The 11,395-nt window shown below is 30.1% G+C and overlaps 1 non-coding gene across 1 annotated transcript; it reads right to left on the bottom strand.

The window, feature by feature from the left end:
* Positions 1-4,115: 4,115 nt before the first annotated feature.
* LOC139869827 (small nucleolar RNA R71) lies at positions 4,116-4,222 on the bottom strand. Its single transcript, XR_011766404.1, has one exon. It is a non-coding gene; the product is annotated as a small nucleolar RNA R71 (small nucleolar RNA).
* Between the last annotated feature and the right edge of the window lie 7,173 nt (positions 4,223-11,395).

Genomic DNA, 11,395 nt, shown 5'->3' with positions numbered 1-11,395 from the left:
TCTTGAATAATCATCAGTTACAACTAGACAATACTTACTTCCATCAATTCTTTCAAAACGAATTGGACCGAAAAGATCCATATGCAACAATTCAAGTGGAGCAGAGATTGGATTATACTTCACCAGCTTATGAGCTTTCTTGCTCTGCTTACCCTTCTTACACGGAACACATGTTCTTGGAATCTGAAAAGACCGAAGATCAACACCTTCTACAAGATTGTTGTGGACAAGGTGATTCATTTTCCAAAAACTTAAATGTCCCATGCATTTGTGTCAAGTTATAGAATCTTGTTCAGTCGCTTTAGAAAGAAAAGCTTGATGATGTTCAGCAGTTGAAGTAGCAACATTCAATCTAGCATATATAAATCAGCTTGTCTAGGAGCCTTCATCAAAATTATTTATGTAGGAATCACAAACTCTGTTTTCAAAATGTAGTTGAATTCGTCATCAAATGCTACCTTGAAAGATTTTTCACAGATTTGTGAAACCGACAACAAATTGTTTGCCAGCTCTTGACAATAGTTCACTTTTTCGAAACTAACTTTTTCATTCTTCAATAAACCTTGAGCTAGACACAATTGGAGCTGGACAGCCTGTCCATGTGATCGTATGGCCAGGAGCCTTATAACCCATGCGATCGCATGGCCTGAAAAGTGAGGCCAAGTCCTATAAATTGCAACGTTTTCTGCCGAATTGTGTACACCTTATTCACTGATCTCTCTCACTCTCTCAATATATATTTATATTTTAATTATAATTTTAATATTAATTTAATAATAATAAGGTTATAGTAGCGAATGTTTTAAGTTTGTAAGTCGAAATTCTGTACGTGTAACACTACGCGATTAATACTCATTTTAAGTTATGTTCAACCTTTTTAAATTAATGTCTCGTAGCTAAGTTATTATTATGTTTATTTAAGCCGAAGTAATCGTGATGTTGGACTAAATATTAAGACTGAGTTATTGGGTTTTGGACCATAATTGGGGTTTGGACAAAAGACCGACACTTGTGGAAATTGGACTATGGGCTATTAATGGGCTTTATAATTGTTTAACTGAATGATTGTTCGTTAATTTAATATAGAGATTTACAATTTGACATATTTATAAATAACCACATACACTCGATCGGATACGATGGGCGGGATATTTATAAATACTGATAATTGTTCATTTGACCGGACACGGGAATGGATTAATAGTCAATGGACTCATTAAAACAGGGGTGAATTACATACAAGGGAAATTGGTGTAATTGTTAATAAATATTAAAACCTTAGATTACACACAGTCGATAACCTGGTGTAATCATTAACAATGTATTAAAACCTTATTAAAGTTTAAGTCCCCAATTAGTTGGAATATTTGACTTCGGGTATAAGGGTAATTTGACGAGGACACTCGCACTTTATATTTATGACCGATGGACTATTATGGACAAAAACCAGTTGGACGTATCGAATAATCCAGGACAAAGGACAATTAACCCATGGTAATAAATTAAAATCAACACGTCAAACATCATGATTACGGAAGTTTAAATAAGCATAATTCCTTTATTTTATATCTCATCGCACTTTTATTTACCGTCATTTTATTTATCGCACTTTTAATTATCGCACTTTTATTTATCGTCATTTACTTTACGCTTTAAATTAAGTTATTATTTTACATTAGGACTTAAAATTGACAAACCGGTCATTAAATGGTTAAACCCCCTTTTTATAATAATAATAATACTACTTATATATATATATATATATATAAATATATATATATATATATATATATATATATATATATATATATATATACATACATACATACATACATACATATATATATTTATATACAAATATAGTTAATAAAAATATAGCGTTAAACTTAACTGTATCTCTGTGGAACGAACCGGACTTACTAAAAACTACACTACTCTACGATTAGGTACACTGTCTATAAGTGTTGTAGGAAGGTTTAGGTATATCCCATTCTATAAATAAATAAATACTTGTGTAAAATTGTATCGTATTTAATATTATTTCGTAATAAAATATAATAGTATTTCGTACTACCCCTCGCACACATCAAGTATTTTTGGCGCCGCTGCCGGGGATCGAAAGCGAACGTTATTTTTTTTTTTTTTTTTTAGTTTTTTAGCTATTTTTGTAAAAATATTTTTTATATAAGTTTTGAATTTCAAAAATATAAAAACATAAAAAGAAAAATACATTTCTATATTTTTAAGTGTTTAAATTAAAAAGTTTATATTTTTTATTTATTTTGTTAAAAGTTTTAAAAACTAATAAGTAATATTTTTTTATATATATGAGTTTTATTATATAATACTTTATATAAATATAAATCAGAAATAAAAATCAAAGTAAAAAAAAAAAGAAATCTGAAGCTGCAATTTTTGAACCTGCATCCTATCTGAATCTGCAAGCCATGCGATCGCATGGCTGCAGTGTCTAAAACCCATGCGAACGCATGGGTGGTCTTACAAGTTGAACATCGTACAACATTAAATGCAGAATTAGGGTTAATTTAATTATTATTAATTCTAATTAGGGTTTTAATTATTTAACTTTTTAATTCTAGTTTTTATTATTAATTAGTAATATTAAGTTTTAATTAGTTTTATTAATTATAAAATTAATACTTTTATAAATTAATAATATAAAAATAATATTTTTATAAAAATTGTATTTTTATAACTTTAGTCTCTTTTTATAAATTGTATATTTTTATCATTTAATTCGTAAATCGTATATTTGTCGTTCATAATTAGTTTTAAACTTAGTTTTTGCCGTAGTCTTTATATTTCTAGATTTTTAGGCTTTGTCGTAAAATCCATTAAGTGCTTTTTCTTTAGATTAAGATTTAGGTGCTTTAGAATTTTACGACGTTGCTTATCACTTTAGTTTTAAATAGATTTTAGTGCCTAATTAAGTTATTGCCGTTTTGGATATAGAATTTCTTTAAGCTTTAATACCTTTAGGCGCAACTTTTTAGTCTTAAGTTTTTAGACTTTTAAGTTTCGACGCTCTACTTTCTTATTATTGTTTTTTCGACTTTTTATTTTTCGACGTTTGTTTTTCGACTCTTATTTTTCGACGCGCTTTTTCTTTCTCATTTCTACGCTCTAGTTTTTAGGACATGGAATTTTCTTTGTTTTTTTTTAAATTTTGACGAAAAAATTATTTTAAGCGGTTAAATTGATAGGCATCCAAAATTTTCTGATTGGTAGTAATAGTTGGATTTGTTAGTGGCGAGTTGAGGGCTTCCGATTTAAAGGGTCCTGGCTACCTGCTGCATCTATTGGATATTTGAAACGTGGGCAAAATCAGAAAAGTCTATTAATTTAATAACTTATATAATTTGTATCTTTATAACTAATAGGATATTCAGTGAATGCACCGAGCAAAACGTTCACCACCTTTCATACGTTCACCACCTGTAACTCGATCAAGACATCTAGCCAATATTGTCGCCGTTGATTTTTCTTTAGAATCATTATCTAGTCGACCAAGTACTCCAATTCAAATTTTCGATAATCCATTTTTTGAACCCGACCTTACAATTGAGAACCCGGAGGATATACAAGGACAATTCAGAGATCCTGAACCACTAATCATTCCTCCTGAACCACTAATCATTCAACCAGAGATTGTCGAGGAAATAACCGTTAAATCAGAATCCTCCAGTGATTCAAATTCAACAAATTCAATCATGGAAAATTCGGAACCTCTAAGTATGGAAGACATAATGAGAGCTACACGCACTGGCCAAGGTCATGCCATTACTCAACCAGACATTAATGCGCCAGATTATGAAATCAAAGGACAAATCCTACACATGGTAACTAATCAATGCCAATTTAGTGGTACACCAAAAGAAGATCCAAACGAACATCTTCGAACCTTTAATAGGATCTGTACTCTATTTAAAATCAGAGAAGTTGAGGATGAACATATCTATCTCATATTATTTCCCTAGACTTTAAAGGGAGAAGCCAAAGATTGGTTAGAATCGTTACCTGAAGGGGCGATTGATACATGGGATGTCTTAGTTGAGAAATTTCTTAAAAGATTCTTTCCGGCATCTAAAGCCGTGAGACTTCAAGGAGAAATTGTTACGTTCACACAAAAGCCAAATGAAACTCTATATGAAGCGTGGACAAGATTCGGAAAGTTGTTGAGAGGATGTCCTCAACAAGGTTTAGACACTTATCAAATAGTGCAAATATTCTACCAAGGATGCGATGTTGCTACACGAAAAGACATCGACACAGCAGCTGGTGGTTCTATTATGAAGAAAACCGCAACTGAAGCTCACAAAATTATTGATAACACATCCTCCCACTCACATGAGTGGCATCAAGAAAAAGATATCCTTCGTTCATCTAAAGCGGCTAGAGCCGATTCTAGCCATGACTTTGATTCCATTTCCGCAAAGTTAGATGCTTTCGAGAGACGAATGGAAAAGATGACTAAAGATATTCACGCAATCTGAATTAGTTGTGAGCAGTGTGGAGGACCACATTTGACAAAAGATTGTCTCAGTATTGAACAAACAATGGAACAAAGAGAGAATGTTTCATACATGAATCAAAGGCCTGGAAATAATTATCAAAATAATTATCAACCGCCAAGACCAAACTACACTCAAAATCAGAATTATAACCGAAATGTTCCATACAACAACCAACAAGGTCCTAGCAATTAACAAGTATCTAATAATACTTACAATCAACAAAGACCTATTTTTCCAAATAAACCACCACAAACCGATGATAAAAAGCCAAATTTAGAAGATATGATGTCAAAGCTAGTTGAATCTCAAACTCAATTTTTCACATCTCATAAACAAACTAATGAACAAAATGCTCAAGCATTTAGAAATCAACAAGCTTCAATCCAAAATCTGAAACAAGAAGTAGGTAACCTAGCAAGGTTAATTGGAGAAAGAAAACCAGTGAGTCTACCTAGCGATACAAATGCTAACCCCCGGAATGAAACATCTAAAGTCATTACCGCAAGAAGTGGTATTACACTCAAACAACCTGAAATGCCAGTAATTTCTGATGACTCTATTCCTACTACACAGGCATCATAATCTGAGCAAGATAAGGAATCAGAACCGGTAGTTGAAAAGGTTAATGAAAATAACACAATTAAGGCTAAACCTTATGTTAAACCATACTAACCACCGCTTCCTTACCCGAGTAAAATGAGAAAAGAAAGACTTGAAGCCGAGCAATCCAAATTCTTGGATATGTTTAAACAAATAAATGTCAATCTTCCTTTCATTGATGTGATTTCAGGAATGCCAAGATACGCTAAATTCTTGAAAGATCTAATCACAAATAGAAAGAAAATGGAAGAACTCTCGGTTGTTACAATGAATGCTAATTGTTCTACAATGCTGTTGAATAAGCTACCAGAAAAATTATCAGATCCAGGAAGTTTCACAATTCCATGTTTTCTGGGTAGTCTTAGTTCAATAGAAGCATTGGCAGACTTAGGTGCTAGTATAAATTTAATGCCATATTCATTATACGCTAAACTAGACCTAGGAGAATTGAAACAAACATGAATAAGCATACAACTAGCCGATCGATCAGTAAAATATCCTAGAGGGATAATGGAGAACATGCTAGTTAAAGTTGGTACTTTAGTATTACCAGTAAACTTTGTTATTCTGGACATGGAAGAAGATTCTCGAGTTCCTCTTATATTAGGAAGACCATTCTTAAACACGGCTAAAGCAATAATAGACGTGTTCGGTAAGAAACTGACCCTAAGTATAGAGGACGAGAGTGTTACCTTTTCTGTTGATAGAGCCATGCAACAACCGCAATCTGCATATGATACATGTTATTATGTTCAAACCATAGATTCACAAGAAGAATTGTTACAAGAATTTCCAGAATTACAAGGAACAGGAGAATGTTATTTAGGAGAAGGAACTGAACCAATTGATGAAGCTGAAATGTTAGCCGCACTCATGGCTAATGATTACGAACCAACAACATAAGATCTTCAAATGTTAAAAGAAGAAGACAGATATCGTTACAAATCATCGATAGAAGAACCACCGACATTAGAGTTAGAGCCACTTCCAAACCATTTGGAATACGCTTATTTACATGGTGAATCTAAATTACCTGTAATAATATCGTCTTCTCTTATGGAAAATGAAAAATCTCGACTCATTTCTGTGCTAAAAGCTCATAAACCAGCTATTGCATGGAAGATTCATGACATTAAAGGCATAAGTCCTCCGTATTGCACACATAAAATTCTTATGGAAGAAAATCATAAAACATATGTGCAACGCCAACGAAGACTAAATCCTAATATGCAAGATGTTGTCAAGAAAGAAATTATAAAACTGCTTGATGCAGGTTTAATTTATTCAATTTCTGATAGTCCATGGGTAAGCCCAGTTCAATGCGTACCTAAGAAGGGTGGCATGACTGTCATCACAAATGAAAAAGATGAGCTTATTCCTACTAGGACTATAACAGGATGGCGTGTTTATATTGATTATAGAAATTTAAATGAAGCCACCAGAAAAGATCACTTTCCCTTACCTTTCATTGATCAAATGTTAGAAAGGTTAGCTGGAAACAGTTACTATTGTTTTCTTGACGGTTTCTCCGAATACTTTCAAATTCCAATCGCACCCGAGGACCAAGAGAAAACCACCTTTGAAAGGACCCATTCATATACATTATAAACGATTCACAATAGTTGATTACATTGCGAGGTATTTGACCTCTATATGATACATTATACAAACATTGCATTCGTTTTTAAAAGACAATCTTTCTTTACATCGAAAATTGACAGGCATGCATACCATTTCATAATATCCACTATCCAACTATAAATTGATTTAATAATAATCTTTGATGAACTCAATGACTCGAATGCAACGTTCTTCGAAATATGCTATGAAAGACTCCAAGTAATATATTTAAAATGAGCAAATGCACAGCGGAAGATTTCTTTAACACCTGAGAATAAACATGCTTTAAAGTGTCAACCAAAAGGTTGGTGAGTTCATTAGTTTATCATAATCATTTATTTCCATCATTTTAATAGACCACAAGAATTTCATTTCCAGTTCTCATAAATATACGTCCCATCCATAGAGACAAAAATAATCATTCATATGGTGAACACCTAGTAACCGACATTAACTAGATACATATAAGAATATCCCCTATCATTCCGGGATCCTCCTTCGGACATGATATAAATTTCGAAGTACTAAAGCATTCGGTACTTCGGATGGAGTTTGTTAGGCCCAATAGATCTATCTTTAGGATTCGCGTCAATTAGGGTGTCTGTTCCCTAATTCTTAGATTACCAGACTTTAATAAAAAGGGGCATATTCGATTTCGATAATTCAATCATAGAATGTAGTTTCAATTACTTGTGTCTATTTCGTCAAACATTTATAAAAGCGCATGTATTCTCAGTCCCAAAAATATAAAGGGTAAAAAGGCAAATGAAACTCACCATACTGTAGTTCGTAGTAAAAATACATATAACGTCATTGAACAAGTGCAAGGTTGGCCTCGGATTCACGAACCTAAATTAATTATATATATTTATGTGTTGGTCAATATTTGTCTAACCAATTAGGTCAAGTTATAGTGTACCACAATCCTAATGCTCGAGACTAATATGCAAAAGTCAACAAAAGTAAATTTGACTCAAAATAATTTCTAAAAATCTATACATGATTAATATATAGTTTAAATATCGTCATTTTATATTTTTAAATATTTTTAAAAGATTTATTAGAGTAAATAATATAATTTATTTATTAATAAATAAAATTTTATATTAAATTTATATAATAAAATATACTTATATATATATTAAGTAATAAAATTTATAGGGTTCATTTAATATCATAAAGATAATATGATAGTTATTATTAAAGTAAGTTATTACACGTAGTAAAATATGTTTGTATCACATATTTATTTGATAAAATAATATCTATAATGTTAGTAAGTAAAAGTTGTATTATTTTGTAATAATAATAATTATTATAAAAATATCAATATTTATAATTACTAAGATGACATTATGATAAAACGATAATTCTAATTATGATAACTTTAATATTTACAATAATTTTTAATATTATCTTTAAAATAATAATTCTATTTAAAATAATAATAATAATAATGATATTTTATAGTAACAATGACATTTCTATTAAAATGATAATTTTTGTTAAAATGATAGTTTTAAAACTAACGATACTTTTAATAATAATAGTAATGATAAAAATAATAAGAACGATAATTTTATCTAAATCAATATCTTATAATATTTTAATTTCATCATGATACTCTTACCCATTATTTCCTAATCGTTTCATTTAATAGCTTTTAATCGTCTTTTATATCGTGTTCATAATAATGATAATAATAGTAATCAAAATAATTAGGTGTTACAAATATTTGTTTTAATTACACTAATATTAATAATGATAGTTACTATGACATTATTAACGATAATACTAATAATTATCTTAATGATAATATAGTAATAGTAATAATAATAGTAATAATAATAATAACAATAACAATAACCATTTTTAAATAATGATATATATATTAATAATGATAATAATAATAATAATACCAATAATAATAATAATAATAATAATAATAATAATAATAATAATAATAATAATAATAATAATAATAATTGGATAATAATAATAATACTAATTATAACTTTAATGATAATAACGATAGTAATAAATAAAAAAAATAACATTTTTTAATGATAAATCCCTTTTATTGATAAAGATAATAATAATGATAATAATAAGATAAAACTAGAACGACGATAAAAACGACGATAATAATAATCATTTTTTAATAAAAATAGCGAAAATTCAATTGATTATAACTTCTAATCCGTTCATCGAAACCATTCGATATCTAAAGGAAAAGTTCTTAATTTTTCGCTAGCTTTCCAAGGACATGCATATCTTATACCTTATCTCAACCGTAAGTGTAACTAATTCAAGATTCAACCTAACCTGTCTAAGGACAATATCAAAAGTACAAGCATGCATAATCCTAAATACTCAAGCTCTAGTCAGGGACACACTATTAGTATGTAAAAGTTAAATTATGAGTACTCACATATCAATATTGAGATTCAATATTGCAGGAAAGGTACGTAGACGCAACGGAAATGATAAACACTATATTGACCTCACGAGCATACCCATGAACCATACTCAATCACCTCTATAGCTATAACCCATAATTTCCTTAATCCTATCCCACTCGAAAAACAACTTCGAAATCACTCGGACAGCACTCCGTTGTAATATTTTATGTATACTAATAATATCTTGAAATAATACGGAGTAAATATATATATATGTAAATCGATTGAGAGAGTTTAGAGAAAAATATTTTCAAGTTTCTATGAAATAATGAAACTTATTGAATTCTATTTATAATAGATTTTTGAATTATTAAAGTGAATTATTAAAGTATGAATTATTAAAGTGAATTATTAAAGTATGAATTATTAAAGTGAATTATTAAAGTATGAATTATTAAAGTGAATTATTAAAGTATGAATTATTAAAGTGAATTATTAAAGTTAAAGTAAAGTAAAAATAAAATAAAGGTAAAGTTTAAGTATAGTAAAAGTATAAAACTATGTACATATAATACGCGTATAAATATATATAATATTAATTTAAATCGTTATATATATTTAATAAAATAAAATATAAATATCGTTATCTTTATCATACTAGTTAAGTAATGAGTTGTCAAAAGTGGTTCTAGATATTTATAAAAGTTATATACGTTTTAATAATAAAGTTCTTTTTAAACTGAAAACGTTTTTGTACGTTTGAAACTAAATAGATCAATCGAGTCTTTATGAGATTCAATCTTCCACTATCCTTTGTCTAGTTCTCAATGATTGACAATTTGTTCTTATTTATAAATCACTTTACCATTTTCCGAATATTGTTAAAATGGAACGATTTCTCAAATCAACGTGGGCCTTTCAACAGAGACTTGTAATCATAATTCAATATATCTGATAATTCAATCATTTGATCTTATCTTCTAATTCCATTGATAAACATTTTGAAACAGGTACAATCATATAAAGTATTTAATCTAATATTTTGTTTACGTTTCAAGTTATAATATATATACACATATGCATATATAATCATATCCGTTTAATGGTTCGTGAATCGTTGGAACTTGGTCGAGGTTGAATGAATGTATGAACATAGTTTAAAATTCTTGAAATTTAACTTAACAAATATTGCTTATCGTGTCGAAAACATATAAAGATTAAAGTTTAAATTTGGTTGGAAATTTCCGGGTTGTCACAACCTTCACGTGCCCTTATGGTACTTTTGCTTACAAACGCATGCCATTTGGACTTTGCAACGCCCCTGCAACCTTTCAAAGGTGTATGATGGCGATTTTTCACGACATGATAGAAGAATGCATGGAAGTTTTCATGGATGACTTTTCAGTCTTCGGTGATGCTTTTGAAACATGTTTTGTTAATCTTGAACGAATGCTTATTAGATGCGAGCAATCAAATCTAGTACTTAATTGGGAGAAATGCCATTTCATGGTTAAAGAAGGCATCGTTCTTGGTCATAAAATTTCAAAGGAAGGAATTAAAGTGGATAGAGCTAAAGTAGATGTAATTCGATCAAGACATCTAGCCAATATTGTCGCCGTTGATTTTTCTTTAGAATCATTATCTAGTCGACCAAGTACTCCAATTCAAATTTTCGATAATCCATTTTTTGAACCCGACCTCACAATTGAGAACCCGGAGGATATTCAAGGACAATTCAGAGATCCTGAACCACTAATCATTCCTCCTGAACCACTAATCATTCAACCAGAGATTGTCGAGGAAATAACCGTTAAATCAGAATCCTCCAGTGATTCAAATTCAACAAATTCAATCATGGAAAATCCGGAACCTCTAAGTATGGAAGACATAATGAGAGCTACACGCACTGGCGAAGGTCATGCCATTACTCAACCAGACATTAATGCGCCAGATTATGAAATCAAAGGACAAATCCTACACATGGTAACTAATCAATGCCAATTTAGTGGTACACCAAAAGAAGATCCAAACGAACATCTTCGAACCTTTAATAGGATCTGTACTCTATTTAAAATCAGAGAAGTTGAGGATGAACATATCTATCTCATATTATTTCCCTGGACTTTAAAGGGAGAAGCCAAAGATTGGTTAGAATCGTTACCTGAAGGGGCGATTGATACATGGGATGTCTTAGTTGAGAAATTTCTTAAAAGATTCTTTCCGGCATCTAAAGCCGTG

This window comes from Rutidosis leptorrhynchoides, chromosome 9 (assembly GCF_046630445.1).
Source record: "Rutidosis leptorrhynchoides isolate AG116_Rl617_1_P2 chromosome 9, CSIRO_AGI_Rlap_v1, whole genome shotgun sequence".
In the NCBI taxonomy this organism is placed as follows: Eukaryota; Viridiplantae; Streptophyta; class Magnoliopsida; order Asterales; family Asteraceae; genus Rutidosis; species Rutidosis leptorrhynchoides.
The sequence above is the reverse complement of the archived record's forward strand: the minus strand, read 5'-3'. Positions and strand labels throughout refer to the sequence as shown.